Source organism: Alexandromys fortis, unplaced genomic scaffold (genome assembly GCF_014885135.2).
Source record: "Alexandromys fortis isolate MF-2015 unplaced genomic scaffold, M_Fortis_MF-2015_v1.1 scaffold_200, whole genome shotgun sequence".
NCBI lineage: Eukaryota > Metazoa > Chordata > Mammalia > Rodentia > Cricetidae > Alexandromys > Alexandromys fortis.
Window position 1 is genome coordinate 1,023,114 of NW_026068148.1, and position 22,072 is coordinate 1,045,185.

A 22,072-nucleotide genomic window follows, 5' to 3' on the forward strand; every position below is an offset into this window, starting at 1 on the left:
CAAGGTCCCCATGCTCCCAATTTACTCAGGAGATCTTGTCTTTCTCTACTTCCCATTTAGATTAGATCTATGTAAGTCTCTCTTAGTGTCCACATTGTTGTCTAAGTTCTCTGGGATTGTGGGTTGTAGGCTGGTTTTCTTTGCCTTATGTTTAAAAACCCACCTATGAGTGAGTACATGAGGTAATTGTCTTTCTGTGTCTGGGTTACCTCACTCAAAATAATGTTTTCTAGCTCCATCCATTTTCCTGCAAAATTCAAGATGTCATTATTTTTTCTGCTGTGTAGTACTTCATTGTGTAAATGTACCACATTTTCCTTATCCATTCTTCGGTCAAGGGACATTTAGGTTGTTTCAAGGTTATGGCTATGACAAACAATGCTGCTATAAACATAGTTGTGGAGTCTATTTTTTAATAGATAAAGGTTAGCTATGAAAAATGTATAGATAGCATCATATTTAATGGTGATTATTTTTCCTCTATTATAGTTTGAATGTACTCTCCAAAATCATGTGTTGATAACTTAATCCCAAAGGCAAAATTATTTAGAGGTAAGGGCAAATTTTCTAAGTCATAATGACACCAACTTGAGAAACATTAAGGGAAGTAAAAGAAATTAAGGAGGCAAATTAGATTTTTTTATGCTCTTATTACCATTAAACATTCACTACAGTTCTTTCACTATAGTTCATGATCCTGGAGAAGCTAAGTAATAAGGTGAACCCAAAGAAAAACATATGTAGACCCACCTAGAAATTGGAAACAGACAAGATCGCCTTACAAAATTGGGAGCATGGGGGCGAGGGGTAGAAGGAAGGGCAGAAGGGGAAGAGGAGGGGAGAAGGGGAGGGCTGAGAAAAACTTGAGGGAATTGGATAGTCGAGATGGAGGAAGGAGAGATATGAGCAAGGAAAGAGATATTTTGATTGAGGGAGCCATTATGGTGTTAGCAAGAAACCTGGCTTTTAGAAAAATTCCCAGGAATCTAATAGGATGACCCCAGCTAAGACCCTAAGCAATAGAAGAGAGGGTGCTCGAACTTGCCTTGCCCTGTAGTCAGACTGATGATTATCTTAAATATCACCATAGAACCCTCATCCAACAACAGATGGAAACAGAGGCAGAGACCCACATTGTAGCACTGGACTGAGCTCCCAAGGTCCAGCTGAAGAGTGGGAAGAATGAGAATATGAGCAAAAAGGTCAAGACCATGATGAGTTCACCCACTGAAACAGACTGCCTGAGCTAATGGGAGCTGGTCAACTCCAGCCAGACTGGGAAGGAACAAGCATAGGACCAAACTAGGCCCTTTGAGTGTGGTTGACAGTTGTATGGCTGGGGCAGACCGAGGGGCCACTGTCAGTAGCACCAGGATTTATCTCTACTGCTTATATTTGTCTTTTTTGGGATCCTATTCGCTTTGGATGGATACCTTGCTCAGCCTAGATATAGTAGGAAGGGCCTTGGATCTTCCACAAGGCAATGTGCCTTACCCTCTTTGAGGATTAGATGGGGGTGGGGTGGGAGGGTGTGTGGAGGGAATGGGATGAGGGGACCGTGTAGGAATTTGGGTTGGTATTTTTTTTTTAAATCTAATAAATAAAAAAACCTTTCACTACAAGATAATTTAGTGAGAAGGCCCCTGTCAAACATCAATCTCTTGAAATTCCAATTTCCAGTCTCCAGATCTATGTGGGCAATATATTTCTCTTTGCTGTTATTAGATTGTCAAGACTGTATTTTTCTATTGTTAACTGTACAACATGGACAAAAACAGCCTTTATTATCTGGAGTAAATGGCATGTCCAGACTTAACCACTTCCATTTAGCATTATATGAAATGCTCCATCCAGTGGAATTCAGCAAGAGAAGAAAGAGCCCACACTTGAAAGCAGTAAGTGGAATGATAGTGTATAATAATATGAATATCTGAAGGAATCTATTAAGAAGCTACTAGACCTAATATGTGACTTTATTAAGTTTGTGGGTTATAAAATCAAAGCACAAATTTCAGTTATACTTTTATATATTAGCAATGAGCAGACACAAATTTACCTTTACAAATCAGTGTCACTTATAACATAACTTAGGGTTCGAAACCACCTAAAGGTACTTAGGGATAAGTAGAGATAAAACTGACAAAAGATGTGCAAGGAAGGCCTGTCAACACAAATCTGATTCCTGGAAACCATGAAAGGGTAGGAGAAAATCAACTCTAAAAATTGGTCCTTTACATACACATGCATGCTGGGGAATATGTGCCTTCCTTGCATCATATAATCACCACACACACACACACACACATCAATCAATTAGTTACTAAAAGAGGTATAACAACTGTATAGTAAAAAATGAGAATAAAAAATAATTATATTTTGGTTGTGAGCTTATCCTTTAATGGGTAAGTCATCTCTTCAGCCATCTCTACATCTTTCCAAAAAGTATGATCAATATAATGGAAACAAAGAAAAAATACAAAGAATCAATGAAACAAAGAGTTGGTTCTTTGACAAAATCAACAAGATAGACAAGCTTTTATCCAAACTAAGAGGCAGAGAGTGAATTGGTGTAGGTGGCTCTTCTGTCTATGTGTTGCTTTCATTGGTTGAATAAAGAAACTGCCTTGGCCTTTTGATAGGGTAGCACTTAGGCAGGCAGAGTAGACAGAACTGAATGCTGGGAAGAAGGGCAGAGTGGCAGAAAGCCATGGATCTCCTGCCTGGGATGGACGCTGGTTAGAATCTTGCTGGTAAGCCACAGTTATGTGGCAATACACAGATTGATGAAAATGGGTTAAATTAAGATGTAAGAATTAGCTAATAAGAAGTTAAAGCTAACGAGTTAGGCAGTGATTTAATTAATACAATTTCTGTGTGATTATTTTGGGTGTAAGCTAGTGGTGGGGCCCGGGACCGAAAGCAGGGCCTCTCTCTATTCAACAGTGAATATCCAAATCAACAAAGTCATAAATGAAATGGGGACATAACAACAGACACTGAGGAAAACCAGAGAATCAGTAGATTATACTTTAAAAACCTATGCTCTACAAAATTAGAAAATCTAAAACAAATGGACAATTTTCTTGATAGGTACCACATACCAATATCAAATCAACACCAGATAATTTACATAACCTATAACCCCTAAGAAAATAGAAGCAGTCATTAAAAGTCTCCCAACCAAAAAAAAAATCAATAGACAGATGGTTTCGCCACAGCATTCTATCAGAATTTCAAAGAAGAGCTAATACTAATACTCCTCAAATTGTCCCACACAACAGAAAGAGAAGAAACATTGCAAAATTCTTTTTTAAATTCTTTCCAGTTACTCTGATACTCAACCTACACAAAGATGCAACAAAGAAACAGAATTGCAGTCCAATCTCCTTCAAAAACGTTGATGTAAAAATGTTCAATAAAATACTACCAAACTGAATCCAAGAACACATAGAAATATCTTGCCCCATGATCAAGTAAGCTTCATCCCAGAGATGCAGGGATGGTTCAACATGTGAAAATATGACAATGTAATCCACCACATAAACAAACTGAAAGAAAAAAAGAACACATGATCATCTCATTAGATGTAGAAAAGACCTTTGATAAAATCCAACACCCCTTCATGATAAAAGTATTGGAGTGATCAGAGATAAAGCAAATATCTCTAAATATAATAGAAACAATATATAGGAAACAGATAGTTAACATGGAAACTCAGAGTGATTCCACTAAAATCAGGAACAAGACAAGGCTGTCCATTCTCTCCATATCTATTAAATACAGTACTTGAAATTCTAACTAGAGCAACAAGACAACAAGAGGAAATCAAGGAGATACAATTTGAAAGGGAAGAAGTCAAACATTTGCTATTTGCAGATGATATGATATTATACATAAGTGACCCCAAAAATTCTTCTAGGGAACTTTTACAGCTGATAAATACATTCAATGATATGACTGATACATGATTAATTAGAAGAATACTCAACAACCCTCCTATAAAAATGATAAATGGGCTGAGAAAGAAAACAGGAAAACAACACTTTTTGCAATAGTCACAAATGATATAAACTATCTTGGGGTAACTCTAATCAAACAAGTGAAAGACCTATATAACAAGATTTTCAAGTCTTTGAAGAAGGAAATTGGGAAGGAGATGACAAAATGGCAAGATCTTCCACGCTCATGGGTCGGTAGGATTAACATAGTAAAAATGAAAATCTTACCAAAAGCAATTTACAAATTCAATGCAATCACCATCAAAATACCAATAGAATGCTTCACAGACCTTGAAAGAACAATACTCATCTTCATATGGAAAAACAACAAAATCGCAGGATAATTAAAACAATTCTGTATGATAAAGGAACTTCCAGAGGCATCACCTTTTCTGACTTTAACCTCTACTATAGAGCTATAATAATAAAACCAGCTTAGTATTGGCATAAAAACAGACAGGTGTATCAAGGGAATGGAATCGAAGACCCTGACAGAAATCCACACACCTATGAACACCTGATTTTTGGGAAAAAAGCTAAAATTATGTATTGGAAAAAAAGCAAGAATCTTCAACAAATGGTGCAGACATAATTGGATGTTGACACATAGAAGAATGCATATAGATTCATATCTATTACCCTGTTTAAAATTCCACATAAATCCAGTTATACTGAACCCGGTAGAAGAGAAAGAGGAAAGTAGCCTTGAATGCATTGACACAGGAGAGAACTTCCTGAACAGAACACCAGTAGCACAGACACTGAGATTGACAATTAATAAATGGGACCTCAATAAACTGAAAACCTTCTGTAAGGCAAAGGACACTGTCAATAAGACAAAACGGCAGCCTACAGAATGGGAAAAGATCTTCATCATTCCCACATCTGACAGAAGGTTGATCTCCAGAATGTATAAAAGAACTCAATAAACTAGACATCAAAAATTCAAATAATCCAATTAAAAATGTGGTAGAGATTTAAACAAAGAATTCTCAACAGAAGAATGTCAAGTGGTTGAAATGCAGTTAAAGAATTGTTCAACATCCTTAATCATCAGGAAAATACAAAATATATGTTTTTCTTTGGGTTCACTTTACTACTTAGCTTCTCTAGGATGATGAACTATAGGCTCAATGTTCTTGGTTTATAGCTAGTATCCACTTGATGGAGGAGGGTCATCTTTCTATCTGTTTTTTCATTGGTTAATTAATAAAGAAAACTGCTTGGCCTTTGATAGGACAGAAACATAGGTAGGCAGAGAAAACAGAACAGAATGCTGGGAGAAAGAAGCTGAGTCAGGCAGTCACCATGATTCTCCCACCCAACACAGATGCAGGTTAAGATCTCCCCTGGTAAGCCACCTCGTGGTGCTACACACATTATTAGAAATGAGTTAAAGCAAGATGTGAGAGTTAGCCAGTAAGAGGCTAAAACTAATGGGCCAAGCAGTATTTAAAAAAATACAATTTGTGTGTTGTTATTTTGGGTAAAGCTAGCAGTGCGGGCAGCCGGGTGCCAGGAATGCAGCCCGCTGCTCCACAACATCCACTAATGAGTGAGTCCATACCATATTCATTTTTTGGGTCTCAGTTACCTCACTCAGGATAGTGTTTTCGGATTCATCCATTTTCATGCAAAATTCAAGATGTCAGTGCTTTATACTGCTGAGTAGTACTCTAATGTGTCAATGTCCTACACTTTCTTTATCCATTCTTTTGTTGAGAGGCATCTAAGTTGTTTCTAGGTTCTGGCTATTACAAATAATGCTGCGACAAACATAGTTGAACAAATGCTTTTGTAGTATGATTGAGCATTTTTGGGGTGTATGCCCAAGAGTAGTATCCTGAGATAGGTTGATTCCCAATTTTCTGAGAAACTGCCACACTGATTTCCAAGTGGTTTTACAAGTTTGCATTCCTACCAGCAATGGATGAGGGTTCCCCTTACTCCACAACCTCTCCAGCATAAACTATCATTAGTGTTTTGATCTTAGCCGTTTTGACAGGTAGATCAAAATTATTTTGATTTGCATTTCCCTGAAGCTAAGGACATTGAACATTTCCTTAAGTATCTTTTGGCCGTTTGAGTTTCTTCTGTTGAGAATTCTCTGTTTAGTTAAGTACTCCATTTTTAATTGGGCTATTTAGAAATTTAGAATTCTAATTAATTTAGAAATTAATACCTAATTTCTTGAGTTCTTTATATATTTTGGAGATAAGACCTGGGTTGGTGAAGATCTTTTCCTATTCAGTACGCTGCTTTTTTTTGTCTTATTGACTGTGTCCTTTGCTTTAGGTTCCATTTATTTATCATTGCTGTTAGTGTCTATGCTACTGGGTTATATTTAGGAAGTGATCTCCTGTGCCCATTCATTGAACGCTATGTCCCACTTTCTCTTCTATCGGGTTCAGTGTGGTCAGATTTATATTGAGGTCTTTAAGCCACTTGAGTTTTGTGCATGGGGATAGATATGGATCTATTTTTATGCCTCTACATTTTGACATCCAGTTATGCCAACACCATTTGTTGAAGATTCCTTCTTTTTTCATTGTATAATTTTAGCCTCTTTGTCAAAAATCAGGTGTTCATAAGTATGTGGATTAAGATGCGGATCTTCAATTCAAATCCATTGGTCAACATGTCTGTTTTTTTTGCCAATACCAAGCTGTTTTCATTATTGTAGCTCTGTAATAGAGCTTGATGTCAGGAATGGTAATGCCTCTAGAAGTTCCTTTATTGTATATGATTGCTTTGGCTATCCTGGGTTTTTTGTTTTTCCATATGAATTGATTATTGTTCTTTCAAGGTCTGTGAAGAATTGTGTTGGGATTTTGATGGTGATTGCAATGAATCTATAGATTGCTTTTGGTAGGATTGTCATTTTTATGTGTTGATCATTCCTATCCAAGAACATGGGATTTTTCCATTTTATAATTTCTTCTTATATTTATTTATTATAAGACTTAAAGTTCTCATCCAGTAGGTCTTTCACTTCCTTGGTTAGTGTTACCCCAAGATATTTTATGTGTTTTGTGGCTATCGTGAAAGGTGATGCTTCCCTGATTTCCCTCTCAGCTTCTTTATCTTTTGTTTATAGGAGGGCTACTGATTTTTTTGAGTTGACCTTGTATCCTGCCACATCACTGAAAGTATTTATCAGCTGTAGGAGTTCTCCAGTAGAGTTTTTGGGGTCACTTATGTATACTATCATATCATCTACAAATAGTAAAAGTTTGACTTCTTCTTTCCAATTTGAATCCCCTTGATCTCCTTTTGTTGTCTTATTGCTATTGCTAAAACTTCAAGATTTATGTTGAAGAGATATGGAGCAAGTGGACAGCCTTGTCTTATTCCTGATTTTAGTGGAATGGCTTTGAGTTTCTCTCTATTTAATTTGATGTTAGCTGTTGGCTTGCTGTATATTGCTTTAATTATATTTAGACGTGATCCTTGTGTCCCTAATCTCTCCAAAACCTTTATCATAAAGAGGTGTTGAACTTGGTCAAATGCTCTTTAAGCATCTAATGAAATGATCATATGTTTTTTTTTCTGTCAGTTTATTTATATGATGGGTTACATTGATAGATTTTCATATGTTGAACCATCTCTGCATCTCTGGAATGCAGCCCACTTCATCATGATGGATGTTTTTTTGATATGTTCTTAGATTTGTTCTGCCAGTAATTTATTGATCATTTTTGCATTGATGTTCATGAGTGAGATTGGTCTATAATTCTCTTTCTTGGTTGAGTCTTTGTGTGGTTTTGGTATCAGGGTAACTGTAGCCTCATAAAAAGTTTTGGCAATGTCCCTTCTGTTTCTATTAAGTGGAACACTTTGAGGTGTATAGGTATTAGCTCTTTTTGGAAGTTCTTCACTAAAACCTGCCATCCCTGGGCCTTTTTTAAATTTTTTTTTTTGGTTGGGAGATTTTTGATGACAGCTTCTGGTGCGGGAAAATTGTCTGTATTCTGTCAATCATGTATTTTAATAAAACACTGATTGGCCAGGCAGGAAGTATAGGTGGGTCAACCAGACAAGAAGTAGAGGTAGAGCGATGAGAACAGGAGAATGCTAGAAAGGAGGAAGCCCATTCCTCCACTCCTGTCCAGACTCAGAAGAAGCAGCATGTGATCTGCCCTTCTGTGAAAGGTACTGAGCCACATAGCTAACATAGATCAGAATAATGGGTTAATATAAGCTACAAGAGCTAATAAGTAGCCTGAGCTAATGGGCCAATCAGTTTTATAACTTATGGAGATCTCTGTGTGATTTTCTTTGGGGCTTGCCGGCTGTGGGGTACCGGGTGGGACATTAACCCCAACAAGCCAGCCCTCATGTTACAGAATGGCAGGCCCATTCATGTTACAAGCTTCTATTTCCTTGTATCTTATAGATCTATTGAATTTGCTCACTTGGTCTTGATATAATTTTGGTATATGGTATCTATCTAAAAAATTGTCTATTTTTTTTACATTTTACAATTTTGTGGAGAACAGGTTTTTGTAGTAAGACCTAATGATTCTCTGAAATTCTTCAGTGTCCATTGTTATGTTACTCGTTTCATTTCTGATTTCGCTAATTTAGAAGTTTTCGCTCCTTCTTTTCATTAGTTTGGATAAGGGTTTGTCAATCTTGTTGATTTTCTCAAAGAACCAGCTCTTTGTTTCATTGATTCTTTGTATTGTTTTCTTTATTTCTATTTTGTTGATTTCAGCCCTCAATTTGATTATTTCCTGTCTTCTACTTCTCCTGAGTGAATCTGCTTCTGTTTGTTCTAGAGCTTTCATGTGTGCTGTTAAGTTGCTATGTGAGCTTTCTCCGTTTTCTTTCTGTGGGCACTTAGTTCTATGAACTTTCCTCTTAGTACTGCTTTCATAGTGTCCAATAGGTTTGGATATGTTGTGCCTTCATTTTTGTTGAATTCAAGGAAGACTTTGATTTCTTTATTTCTTTTTTGACCTGGGGTGGTTCAGTAGTTGACTGTTTTGTTTCCATGAGTTTGTAGGCTTTCTGGGGGTAGTATTGTTGTTAAATTCTAATTTTCCTTCATGGTGATACAATAAGGTACAGGTGGTTACTCTAAATTTTTGTGTCTGTGGAGACTTGCTTTGTTACCAAATAGGTGATCAATTTTAGAGAAGGTTGCATGAGGTGTTGAGAAGAAGGTATATTCTTTTGTGTTTGGGTGGAATGTTCTATAGATGTCTGCTAAGTCCATTTGATTCATTATATATGTTAGTTCACTTTTTTGTCTGTTAAGTTTCTGTCTCATTAACCTGTCCATTGGTGAGAGAGGAGTGTTGAAATCTTCTACTATTAGTGTGTGTGGTTTGATGTGTAATTTAACTTTTAGTAATGTTTCTTTTACATATGTGGGAGCTCTTTTATTAGGGGTATAGATAGTCAGGATTGAGACTTTTTCTTAATGAATTGTTCCTGTTATGAGTATAAAGTGTCCTTCTCCATTTCTTCTGATTGATTTTAGTTTGAAATCAACTTTGTTAGGTATTAGGATAGCTACACCCACTTGTTTCTTTGGTCCATTTTTTTGGAAAACCTTTTCCCAACCCTTTACTCTGAGGTAGTGTCAGTCTTTGAGGTTGAGGTGTGTTTCTTGTGAACAGCACAATGCTGGATCCTGTGTTCGTATCCATTTTCTTAACTTGTGTATTTTTTTAGGTGAATTGATTTCATTGATATTAAGTGATATTAATGAACAGTGGTTGTTAACTCCAGTTATTTTTGGTGCTAGTGTTTGTGTGTTTCCCTTCTTTGGGTTGTGATGGTGTAAAGTTATCAGATGTCTGTGTTATTGTGGGTGTTGTTGGATTCCTTGGGTTGAGGTTTTCCTTATAGTACTTTCTGTAAGGCTGGGTATGTGGATATATATTGTTTAAATCTGTTTTTTTTTTTCATGAAATATCTTGTTTTCTCCATCAATTGTGATTGAAACCTTTTAAATGTGGGGAAAACTCTCTTTTATCTGATTCCTCTGTTTAAGAATTTGTAATTGTCTTATCGAATCTACCAAGGATGTTGATGAATGTGTGAGGCTGGTTGCTGCTGCATAAAATACTGTAACCCTGGATTTCAAGGCAGCTACCTAGTTTGACCAGTCGAGACCAGTCTGGACCGGTCGGGACTGGTCTGGATCGGTCTAGACCAGTATGGTCTGGTTGGGATCACTATGAATATGGTACAGAAAAAGCCATAAACTTACTTGAAGCATTTTGAGGATCTTTTTTTGTGTGCAATTGTGTGTGTGTCTGTGTATGTGTGTGTGTGGATGACAATAGTATGTCTCAGTGTCAAAAAGTCAGACACATGCCTGTATGTCTCATATTCACAGTTGCTGCAAGATAGTGAGGTTCTGGACAATAGGGGTAGAGGACATCGGTTGTTAAACATATAAGCACATACCACATGCCTGGCACAAGGCTGTAGTCCAGGGAGGCAGACATCCCTCTTCACAAAGAGAATACATTTTGGAGCAGGCAAAGCCCCAAAGCTGTTGAGCCCCCGAGTTGAGTACAGACAGAGATCCTGTTTGCTTTGCTTTCTGCTGTTACCTCCTCCGAGGATAACCTGAATTCCTTGGAAATGGACACAGGGTACATCCAGTGGAGTATCATCTTTTCTTTGGTGTTCTTGGCTTGCTGGGAGGCCAGTCATGCTTGAGGAACTTGGTATATGCCTGAGACTTGTTGCCCACGGGCAGGCTCAAGACCTCAAAATGTATTGAATATGTGGCAAGCGCTGGTCCCAGAGGCAGATGGCTGGAGCAGCTGCTTTCAGGAGGCTCCTGCCCCTAATCAATATGGCCATCATTTTGTTTTTCCTTCCCTATGGCATTTATGGAATCACCAGCCATTACTTTGACTAATGCTATCCTGGTACTTGCTCAGGAAATACCCAAGGCTGGTTGACTCTGCCTTGGAGTGGACTCTAGCCCCAGACTGAACCTGGGCTGGCCTTTGAGACGATGAATCACAGGACATGTAGACTATATGTGGCAGCTTCCCTTTCCATGTAGGACTGAATGACATTAGCAGCACTTCTGGGGATGGGGAATAGATGCTGCAGGAAGGGCTTTCTGGAAGGACCAGGATCCTAGGCTACAGGAGGACAGGAGGCTACTCTGTGGGACAATCACGTGGGGGGAGAAGCAGAGGCTGTGTATACAGCAAGGGTGAAGTGGGGTGGGGAGGGGGAAGAGGAGGGGAGGGCAACTATGAGTGGGTCCTAGCAGTGACAGGGCGAAGGGCCCAAGTGGACAATGTAGGACTCAGGAGTCAGAGAGCCTGTGGAAGACCTCATGCAGTTCCTCCCCAGGACGGGCTGAACCCCGGCTAACATTAGCTGCCCCCCTTCTGTCTTCTAGCCATCACTTCTCCTGGGTCATCACGGGACATAATAGAATGCCCCCTATGGCAGGCAGAGCACCTGTACATGGCCTTTGTCTCTAACCCCCACATTTCCCCTCTTTAGCATCTAACTGTCCTCTGTGGCGCTCCACAATACCCTACAGGGGCTCCCAGGGGCAAAAAGACTGGCTTTGACTTAGCCACTTGCCATCTTACAAAACCATCCTGTGATCTTTGCTCTGTCCTGGGTCCTTTTTAGGACCCCATGATCAAAGTTCTAGTTTTTCCCCATTTCACAGGCAGGGAAACTGAGACACAGAGGTCTTGTGCATTGTTACATGCCAAGAAAACCAGAATCCTGTAACTCTGGCCTGATAATCCTTGGAGAACTGTGCCCTGATAAGCTGCGTGCTGCCACTGGGGTTTCTTCTGAATACTCGTATGCTCCGTTCCTCCCCACATTGCCATCCCAGCCTGTAAAAGCAAAGTAAATATTTAAAGAGCTTGGCCCTGGCCTCCCTGAGCTGGGGGATCGTGCCTATTCAGCTGTAACTTCCCATATTATCCCTTCTGCTACAGGGAGCTAATTATCCTCCGTGATGTAGGCCCAGTACCTCTCGTATAACCCGACTGAAAGCCTCTGAGAGGCAACACTAATTATCATCATCTTACAACCCAGGATGATAGGCCTCAGTGAGGCCTCAGAACTTGTCTGAGGTCACATAGCTAGGTAGAGCCAGGGCCAAGACATTGACTCCATTGACTCCAGAGTTCTTGTTCTGAGTCTCTCAGTGTTTCAGTGGTGATGGGGGAGCTCAGCTACAAAAAAAAAAAAAAAAAAAAAAAAAAAAAAAAAAAAAAAAAAAAAAAAAAAAAAAAAAAAAAACAGGCTCCATGAAACAGAATAATAAATGTGGTATTTGGTATTGACCCTTCAAAGTTTCTTTACATTGGTCCAATATATCCTAACTGTCTGTGTTCGAAAGTTTTTGAATGTGAGTGACCACTCTGTATTATTATATATTTGAAAGATGTAACTTTCTTATTTTATAGGGGCTTATGTCCAAGAGTGTTGCTTGAATCTTAGAAGAAACTTTGAATTTGGAAACTTTAGAATACTTTGGGAACCATTAAGCCTTTGAGGACGCCTTAAGCTACATGAATATATATTTTGAATGGTGTGATGCCCATGAGATGCTGGGATTCAGAAGAAGAATGCTACGGTTTACATGCAGAACATTCAACAGACTCACGATTTGAGTGCTTATTGCCAGGTTTTGCCCTTTTCTGAGGGACGTAGAGTCTTTAGGAGATGCGGACTAGTGGGTAGAAGTAGGCCACTATAAATGACACCAATATTTGACCTAGTTCACATGGACAGCCACTGAATGTTAATATGGAAGTTGAGGGTAGGTGGCACATGGTCAACAACAAAAACTTTTGACATCAGTATAGCACCTAAAGGATTGCATTCTACCAAAAGCATGGGTAGACAACCCTCTAAGGCACAGAGAAGAAGATATGGTATCCAATGACTTCAGAGCATCTCTGCGGCATGCTATAAACTCAGATATGTCAAATCCCCTGAGCTATAGATGTTCTGACACAATGAATGCAGTCTGTGTTAGGATACTGCATTTACATTGCTTCTCTTACACAGAAGACAAACATGTCACCGCCTCCCATCCAAACTACTGACATATCGCCCATGATTAATCATGTCTGTTCATGCTCCCATATTCCCAATACAATTGTTTGTGGAAAATCTAGCCCTCATCCCAAGGATCCCGAACACTAACAGGAATGTATAACATTACCCTTAGAAGTAAGAGAGCTGATTCCAGAGAAGGTACAGTTGCATGTAAGAATGTTGACAACTCATCACTTTTATAGTCTGGAAAACAGTGCGGTGAGGACCACTAACAGTGGGAATGACACATGAACGTAATGCCTTCTTCTCCTAGGTGTGCTGTATACCAGGGGGCTTCCAGTGTTCCCAACATAGCTGCGACTATGAAAATCCTTCTCATATTGAAAAGGGATCTGAGACAGGGATTCTGAAATGTGATTCCAGGGGTGTGCAATTGCACTCAGAGCTCATCCATCCCTCTAAATTCCTCCACAGTGCCTTTTTCCCAACCTCTGTTTCTTGAACATTCCCACATAAAATCATGAAGGAATTAAGGCAAAGGGTGGCTATTTTCAGAGAGTTTCATAGAAAACTATTTTTTCAGGATGAATAGAAGCAACATTAATGGAGCTGTGACCAGTGACCTTGCCATCAGAAGCAAAAACATTATGGTTTCATTTATAGGAATGGTGGCCAAGAATATTTCTCTCATGATTAATAAGGGTTCACTGGTTACAGTGTGATTCCATGGTATTTATTCTACACAGACTAGGTAAATCTTCAAGAATCAGGTTGATTGGAAAACTAAACTATTTTCTGGACACATTTTTTTTTTAAAAAAAGATTTACTTAGGAGACAAGATCTTACTGTGTATAGCTCTGGCTGGTTTGGAACTCACAGAGCTCTTTCAGCCACTGCCTTTGGATTGGAGACATGGATGAGCAAAGATTTAGTTATGTGTATGTGAGGGTACCCTGGGAGGCTAGAAAAAAAGTGTCAGATCCTTAGAAACTGGAGTCACAGTTGATTGTGAGCAGATATGGATGCTGGGAATGGAATTTGAGGCTTCTGCGAGAGCAGTAAGTGCTTTTAATTGCTAACTCCATCCTTCAGCTCTTTTGCTGGTCATTCTTCTTCATCCATAGTATCGCTCCTGCTCATCCTACTAATGCTTGATGAGGAGCAGAAGGGAAGTCTCCCTCCCCTTCAATTGTGTGAGCTATGGTTAGGGAGAGAGAGATGGGATGCCCTAGGGTCACAGGCTTCAGTGCTTGTGGTGGCTGCAGGTAGGACCATGTGAGGCTAAGCCAGGTATGCCAGACTGCTCTGGGCTTTGTTGTATATTCTGGATATTTCCTAAAGGAATGCTGAGCTAGGAGTTTAGCTCCGTGGTAGAGCGCACGTCTAGAGTACTCAAGGTGTTGGGTTTGTTCCCCAGCAAGGCAAAACAGAGCCACAAACCAGCCTCACTGCTGGATACACAAAGGAAAAGTCCAGACTTTAGCCGGCTTGGTACGGGCCTGTAATCCCAGCACTTGAGAAGCAGGGATAGTAGAGAGTTTGAAGTTCAGAGCCAGCCTGGTCTGCGTACAGTTTCAGACCAGTCAACACTACATAACAAGACCTTGTTTCAGAAAGGACAACAGAAAATGGATTTTATACCACCAAATACCAAAGAAAGGAAGTAAGATTCACAACAACCCAGGCAAAGGAATAACATGCATCAGCCCAACAACCTCTGAGGGCTTTCCTTGCCTCAATACTTAGGGCGAATCAGAGTAGAGGAAGTGAGGGTGTGCAGGGTTAGCAAGCATGAGACAGGCCTGGCAGATTTCTAGCCTCAGGCCAGCAAAAATAGCAATTCTAGGCAGCTTTGAAGTAGATCTTGGGGGAGTAGAAGCTGTCTCTTAGCAGGTCGGGTGGGTGCATTCCGGGATGGAGGAAGATAGTGAGGTTATGGGAAGGTTGTAACCCAGTGTGGGTCAACTTCAGGGGTATGTGTGGGCTAAAGGGTTGGTCTGTCTTTGCGAAAAGGTGCTTGGTTCAATGTGAGAAGGCATGATGGGTGTCGTGGTTTAGCAGATGTGGCTGCTGGTAGTGGGCTGGGAGTAGGGGCGAGTGGGAGACAGACCTCCTGCCAGGTGCTGAACTGGGACACATGCAGGGGACACTTCCATGCTCTTGGTCAGCATCTGGCCCCTGCACACTTGGAGGCTCACAACTATCTGTGATGAGATCTGGCGCCCTCTTCTGACATAAAGGTGTACATGCAAACAAATGAAGGGGTGTTTGGAGATGTCCCTTGTTCATTTTCTCATTGGTGGGCGGTGAGTACTGATACTCAAGCCAGGCTCCATTCCTGGTGTCAGCTTCCATTACCCCCTCTACCCCTTCCCCTCCAGGGAGCCGACTCCGCGGGGAAGGCCTTCTAGAACGTGGGTGAGAAAGTGTACTGTAAGGAGGACTTCCTGGTGAGTCTGCACTGTGTTGCTGGCCCAGCTGGGTAGGAGCAGGGGCGGACCCTCCTTCAGACTCACATGCAGACCTGAGGCCAGCGACAGTGAGTGCCCCCTTGTCACGTGACATCCTGGATCCTGTGTCCCCTCTCAGCACTCCGGGTTCCAGCAAACTGCTGACAAGTGTAGCGTGTGTGGACACCTTATCATGGAGATGGTGAGAACCTCCAGGTGCCTGGAGTCCCCCACCCTCTGCTGCTCCAGACCATTGGTGAGGCCCTAAGCCACGGCCTCTGGGGGGCGGTGCTGTGCATCCGGCCCATGCTAACCTCTTGGTGCTTCCCCCAGATCCTGCAGGCCCTTAGCAAGTCCTACCACCCCAGTTGCTTCCTCTGCTGAGTGTGTAATGAGTGTCTGGATGGCGTTCCCTTCACCGTGGACGTGGAGAACAACATCTACTGCGTTAGAGACTACCACACGTGAGTCTCCCTTGCTGAAGAAGCAGTGTGGGCCGCAGCATGGCCTCCCCAGCTTTCCTGCCTACCTCTGCCTCTTTGGTCCTGGCCTTTTTTCTCTTTCTGCCCTCATGTTTTCTCTGCAGTTGGGGTAGGGATAACTCTGATTTTGGTGCCAGGAGCAGAAAGATGGGACTCCTTATATTTTGGTGGGATACATCAGGAAAGAACTTGGAGGTGGTGTCAATAACTATTATGTTTCCAGAATATGTTTCCATATGTGTTCCAATTCATGGGCCTGGGGACGGTTCCCAGTGACGCCATAAGGGCAGGGCAGGGACATTTGTGATTCCTGGTCTCTCTTCTGGGCCCATACCTGACTGTTCCCTGCCATTGGGCCTTTTCCTCCCAAGGAGAAAGCCCTGGTGCCACGTGGGCAGCCAGTGCTTATGTGTTATGGTGGCTCCGGGCTTAGGCCTCAGAGCCTTGTGTCTCTGCTGCTGCTGATTTTTGAGATTGGTGCCGGCATTTGTCCTTGGTACTCAGGGTGGAGCAGAGGTCTCCTCTAGGGATGGCTTCAGTCTGGACATCAGGGACTAGAGAATGCATAGGATATGGCTGGACGGAGCCTGAGGTTGTCCTGCAGGAGGAGGGAGGGAGGGCACAGATAGGAACTGTGTCAACCATTACTGCCAAGAAGGCAGAAGCTGCACACTGCGTGTCTACACAGGAGGCAGGCCATCTTAGAGCTGTTGTGGTAGCTCCACCCATGTCCCCTTGCCTCTACCTTCTCACCTTCTCATGCCCACTTCCTTTATCCTTCCAGGTCGTTTGCTCCAAATTGTGCTTCCTGTGCCTGCCCTATCCTCTCTGCTCAGGTAGGAGCACTTCACCCAGAAGCAGAGGGTGGGTGATCCTGAGGCTTTGCTGGATCCTGCCTGCTTTGACTCAGGTCCTGGGCCATATTAGAAGTGGTTAAAGGTGGCCATACTCTGCATTCTGCAGGGCTGAGGAGTATAGAGGACGTTCATGCAGGTGGTGGGGCAGGTGTATCCTGGGTGCATTACAGGGAAGATGTGGCCCTGATTCTCGTGACCCACTGCGGCACTCTGCTCCATTACTTGTAACGGGAGGGGCTGCTCACTTGGCTCATTCAGTTCTGCAGTGGATGTTGGGTAGCCTAGGGCTAGAAGAGCAGATATGGAGGCTTTGGCCTGTGTAGCTCTCTGGGTCTTTCTGCATGAACAATATCTATTGAAGTCAGCTTCCTGAGGAACATGGCTGGTAGTGGGAGTTCCTGCATGAGCCAACGCCCATGTGACTTTCTTACTGTCACATGCCTATGTGTGATTCCAGTTGGGGAAGATGCCCAGGGCACATACACATCCCTCTTGGGCACGTGCTGAAGTATCCTGTGCTTGTCCGAGGGACATGTCTACTCAGGGTGTCACATTGTAGAGAGAGGTGCTTTAATGGACAGGACATAGTGCTTCAGGTCCAGGGAGCACACGTGTGAATCTGCCTCTTTTTCCAGGGCTGTGGGACAACCATTCGTGTGGTGTCCATGGACAGAGACTACCACGTGGAGAATTACCACTGTGAGGTGAGCTCCGGCCTCACCCACCCTCCCCAGCAGACACTGTCACCCTCCACCCTGGATCCTTTTTCTGTAGCTTCTGCTCCAGACTCCCTCAGTAAGCCTTTTCCTTTCTTCCCACCCATGCCCATTTTTCTTTCAGATAGTCCCATTTTCACTAAGTTGGTGTTGGATTTAGTAGAATAGACAGGAATTTAGAATTGGCAGTGTCCACATGAAGTAGTAGTGTGTTGCTGTTGAAGGGAGTTGCCAGGACCTTGAAAAACTATGGAAGGTTTCCTGGGGGAGGCGACACCCAGCCTAAACTTTGGAGGGTGATAGGAGATAGGATGTGTTCATCAGAATTCTAGCGGAGGATGAGTATGCTGTCTCTTCATTTAGCAAATATCCCCACCAAAGTCACCAAATTAGATAGACAAGGTTTATTACAGTTTGGTTGTAGAGGTTTAATCCCATGATGGTTGGTTGACGCCATTGCTTTGGGCCTGTGGTGTGGCAGAGCTGCTCACCTCATAACTGGTAAAAGAACAAGAAAGAAGGTTTGGAGAGAACTTTGAGATGGCCCACTGTGCAAGGATACCTGCTACTGAGTCTTAGGACCCACGTGGTGAAGGAGACAGCTGATTCTGCAAGTTTTCCTCACCTCCACAGGCATGCCATGGCACCCACTTCACATGCAAATAATACATGCAGCCAGCCTGGTCTACAGAGGGAGGGCTAGGCCATCCAGGGCTACAAAGAGAAACCCTGTCTTAAAACCAAAACAACAACAACAACATCATCAATAATAATAGTGCATGTATAAAAAAAAAAAAAGGTCAAGGTTCTGGAGTCACCTTGACCAAAGAACCAAAGCCTCTTTGGCACTTCAACCACCACCTCCATGGACAAGGGACCAAGCTTCACCTCCCCCCACTTTCTTTCTTTGTGTATTTTTTTGAAATATGGTCTTACTGTGTAGCCCTGTGTAGTAAGCTTTCTCGTTGGACTGTCTTGGACCACCAGCCTGCAAATAGAGACACAGACTTCTTAATAATGAAAGCTTGGCCTTTGGCTTAGGCTTTTCCCAATTAGCTCTCATAATTCAGATTAACCTGCTTTTATTAATCTACATTCTGCCATGTAGCTTTTACCTCTCTTCCATTCTGTGTATCTTGCTTGCTCTGTCTCTCATTAGTGTCTCTCTGTACCTAGATTCATCTTCCACTGACTCCCCAGAAATCCTGCCTGTCCTCCTGCCTAGCTGTTGGTCATTCAGTTCTCTATTAAACCAATAAGAAGACACCTTGATGGGCTGGAGAGTTGGCTCAGTGTTTAAGAGCACTGCTCCAGAGGACCTGGGTTCAATTCCCAGTACCCATATGACAGCTCACAGCTATCTGTACGTCCAGTTCCAGGGGATCTAATACCTTCAAACAGACATACATGTAGGCAAAACACCAAAGCACATAAAATAAATCAAAAATAATGAAAAAGAAAGTGCCTTGGGAAAGATACATCTTCACAGTATACAAAAAGATTACCCACAACATTTTCCCATTTTTTTCTAAAATAAAGTTTTACTCTGTCTAACACAATAAAACTATATATAGTAAGAACAACTATCAGGCCAGGCAGTGGTTACGCACACCTTTAATCCCGGCACTCGAGAGGCAGGGGCAGGCAGATCTCTGTGAGTTTGAGGCCAGCCTGGTCTACAAGAGCTAGTTCCAGGGTAGGCACCAAAGCTACAAAGAAACCTTGTCTCCAAACAAACAAACAAGAACAATTATCAGATAAGAATTACATTTACAATGTTCAGTCCATTTTATTTGGTGTATTCAGAGAAAATATTATCTGTCTTGATGAGTTCAAAGTTTTATACCTAAACCACTTTTTATCATAACATATTACCAACCTAAAAATCTTTTTAGACCTTAAAACATTTTCTTAGATGATCAACTTAAGCTTTTATGTCTCTCATCCTTTATAAACTTTACAAGTCTTTTGCAAGTTTTTAAAAATGTGGTTAAAAAAATACAGTATAACTAGTCTTCAGCTCCCATCAGAGACCCGAGAAGGGTAAAATAGAACCTGAGTAAGCAGGAAGTGCAAAGCAAACAACTTTCAAAACTCTAGAAATGACAGAAACAGCTGGCTGCCTGGACAGTCACCCAGGGCTCCTCTGCAAAGTTGGGCTATCCATCATTGGTCTAAAGGCCCAGCATATCTGACAGACTTTTCTGTGGAGCAGGAATTTTCAAGGACTGTCATACCTTGTCTTGGCAAAGTTTGGCATTCATCTTCTTTTGTGTCCTGTTTGTCCAATTTGGTCAGCATATTGTCAGCAGTTGAAGCAAGGGCAGTTTCTTGTCCAGTGGCTAACTTACCCCTGCACACACACACACACACACACACACACACACACACACACAAAACTTACGGAGTTTCCTCAATGCCCATTGCCTTCTATGAAGTAGATAATGCTGCCAGGAGCAGATGTGTTTCACTGTCATAAAAAGGATTATGTTATTAAAACATCTTGAATATCATATTCTGGCCTCTGAAGTGTTTGACAACCATCTGTGTATCTGAAATATCTCTTGAGCGGTGTGGTGGTAGCGCATGCTTTTAATCCCAGCACTCGGGAAACAGAGGCAGGCTGATCTCTGTGAGTTTGAGGCCAGCCTGGTCTACAGAGCAAGTTTCAGGAAAGGTTCCAAAGCTGCACAGAGAAACCCTGTCTTGAAAAACAATAACAGCTGGGCGGTGGTGGCGTACACCATTAATTTCAGCTCTCGGGTGGCAGAGGCAGGAGAATCTCTGTGAGTTCGAGGTCAGCCTGGTCTATAAGAGCTAGTTCCAGGAGAGGCAACAAAGTGACACAGAGAAATCCTGTCTTGAAGAAAAAAAAAAACAAAAGAAAAACAACAACAAACAAAAAAATTACCTCTTGAAAAGATATCTACATGACTATAAGTTTGATTGTTATAGATGATTAACTAGTAATCTAATTTTTTTTAATTATCCTAAACAGTTTGTAATAATAGTCTTTAAGGGCTAGAATTTTACATTTTAAAATGATCTGCAGTACACTACCTAAAACAACAGAAAATATTTACAGTATATTCTAACAAAAATAACTTTATATTTGTATCAGTACACAAAGATGTATACCATTGTAAAATATTTAAGACTAGTAGTTGTGATTTTTAGTTTAAAAGTAGATTCAATTAATTTACCATTCTATTTTATCATTCCTATATCCTGCTCTTTTATTTTCAGAAAGAGATCCTTGAATCTAACCTGCTTTGTTTAGTTTTTTCCTGATCATGAAAAAGCTATAACCTCTCCCCCAATGCAACATATTTCCTGATTGTGTCTTCTTGGCACAGAATTCTAGGTTAGATTAAAGGCCATTTTCTATAGCTCTTTGGAGAGGTTGAAAATTATACTATCTATACTAAATATAGTCTCTATGTATCTAAAGAACCTGATTATCCTAAATATAAATATGAAAAACACATATGACTATTGATTTATAATTCTCGATACCTATCTAACTTGAGGACTAAGAGAATAAACAACTGTGCAAATTATGAGGACAAGGATCTCCAAATGTAAACAATATCATATCAGAGGTAGAAATGTACATTGCAATATGGTAAATGTAAACAGAGGTATAAACATACTCTCATACAATAAATAGAGGTAGAAGCATACTAACATACATATTCAATATATCAATATATAGGAATCAGCACCAATACAATTTTCTAAAAACAATAACAAACCAGTAAATTCACAAAAGAACAAGCTAACCCGAAAACTTACTGAAGTATACTCGGAACAGGTGGGCCCATAGGTATATTAAAACCGTGTCAAGAATACAAAGACATAGCCTGCCAGGTTGCTCAGAGGGTAAGGGTGTTTGCTGCCCAATCTGAGAACCCAAGCTCAGTCCCTGTACCTTACATGGTGGAAGGAGTGAAGCGATTCCTGCAAGCTATCTTCTGGCTTCCACAGACATGCATGCCGTGGCACACGTGAACCAACACACATGCACAGAGAAACACACATAAAATAAATGTGGAAAAAGTGTTTTATCAAATACACAAGCCCAGCAGAGCACGCAACACCTTTCCTGACCCCTGTAAAAAGGATGCTAATAACCCTGTTATGACGATGGTCTCACTGGTGTGCCATCTGATAAGCTGGCATGTGTCAAGGAACCAGCAGTCAGTGGACTCCCAGCTGTCCCCAGGGGTTCAGCCAGCAGAATCCCTTGACCTGGCCCACTTCAACTGACTCCTGCCCATCCACCCATCTATCCATCTTTTTTTTTTTATTGAGAATAAGAAAAAAAAAGTTTCCGCCTCCTCCCAGCCTCCCATTTCCCTCCTCCTCCCCCCACTCTTCTCCCCCTCCCCCACTCCTCTCCCCCTCCCTCTCCAATCCAAAGAGCAGTCATGGTTCCCTGCCCTGTGGAAAGTCCAAGGTCCTCCCCCCTCCCTCCATGTCTAGGAAGGTGAACATCCAAACTGGCTAGGCTCCCACCAAGCCAGAACATGAAGTAGGATCAAAACCCC

At 41.5% G+C, this 22,072-nt stretch overlaps 1 pseudogene; it reads left to right on the forward strand.

Moving 5' to 3' along the window:
- Positions 1-14,931: 14,931 nt before the first annotated feature.
- On the forward strand, positions 14,932-17,690 carry LOC126491485 (Wilms tumor protein 1-interacting protein-like; annotated as a pseudogene).
- Positions 17,691-22,072: the final 4,382 nt, after the last annotated feature.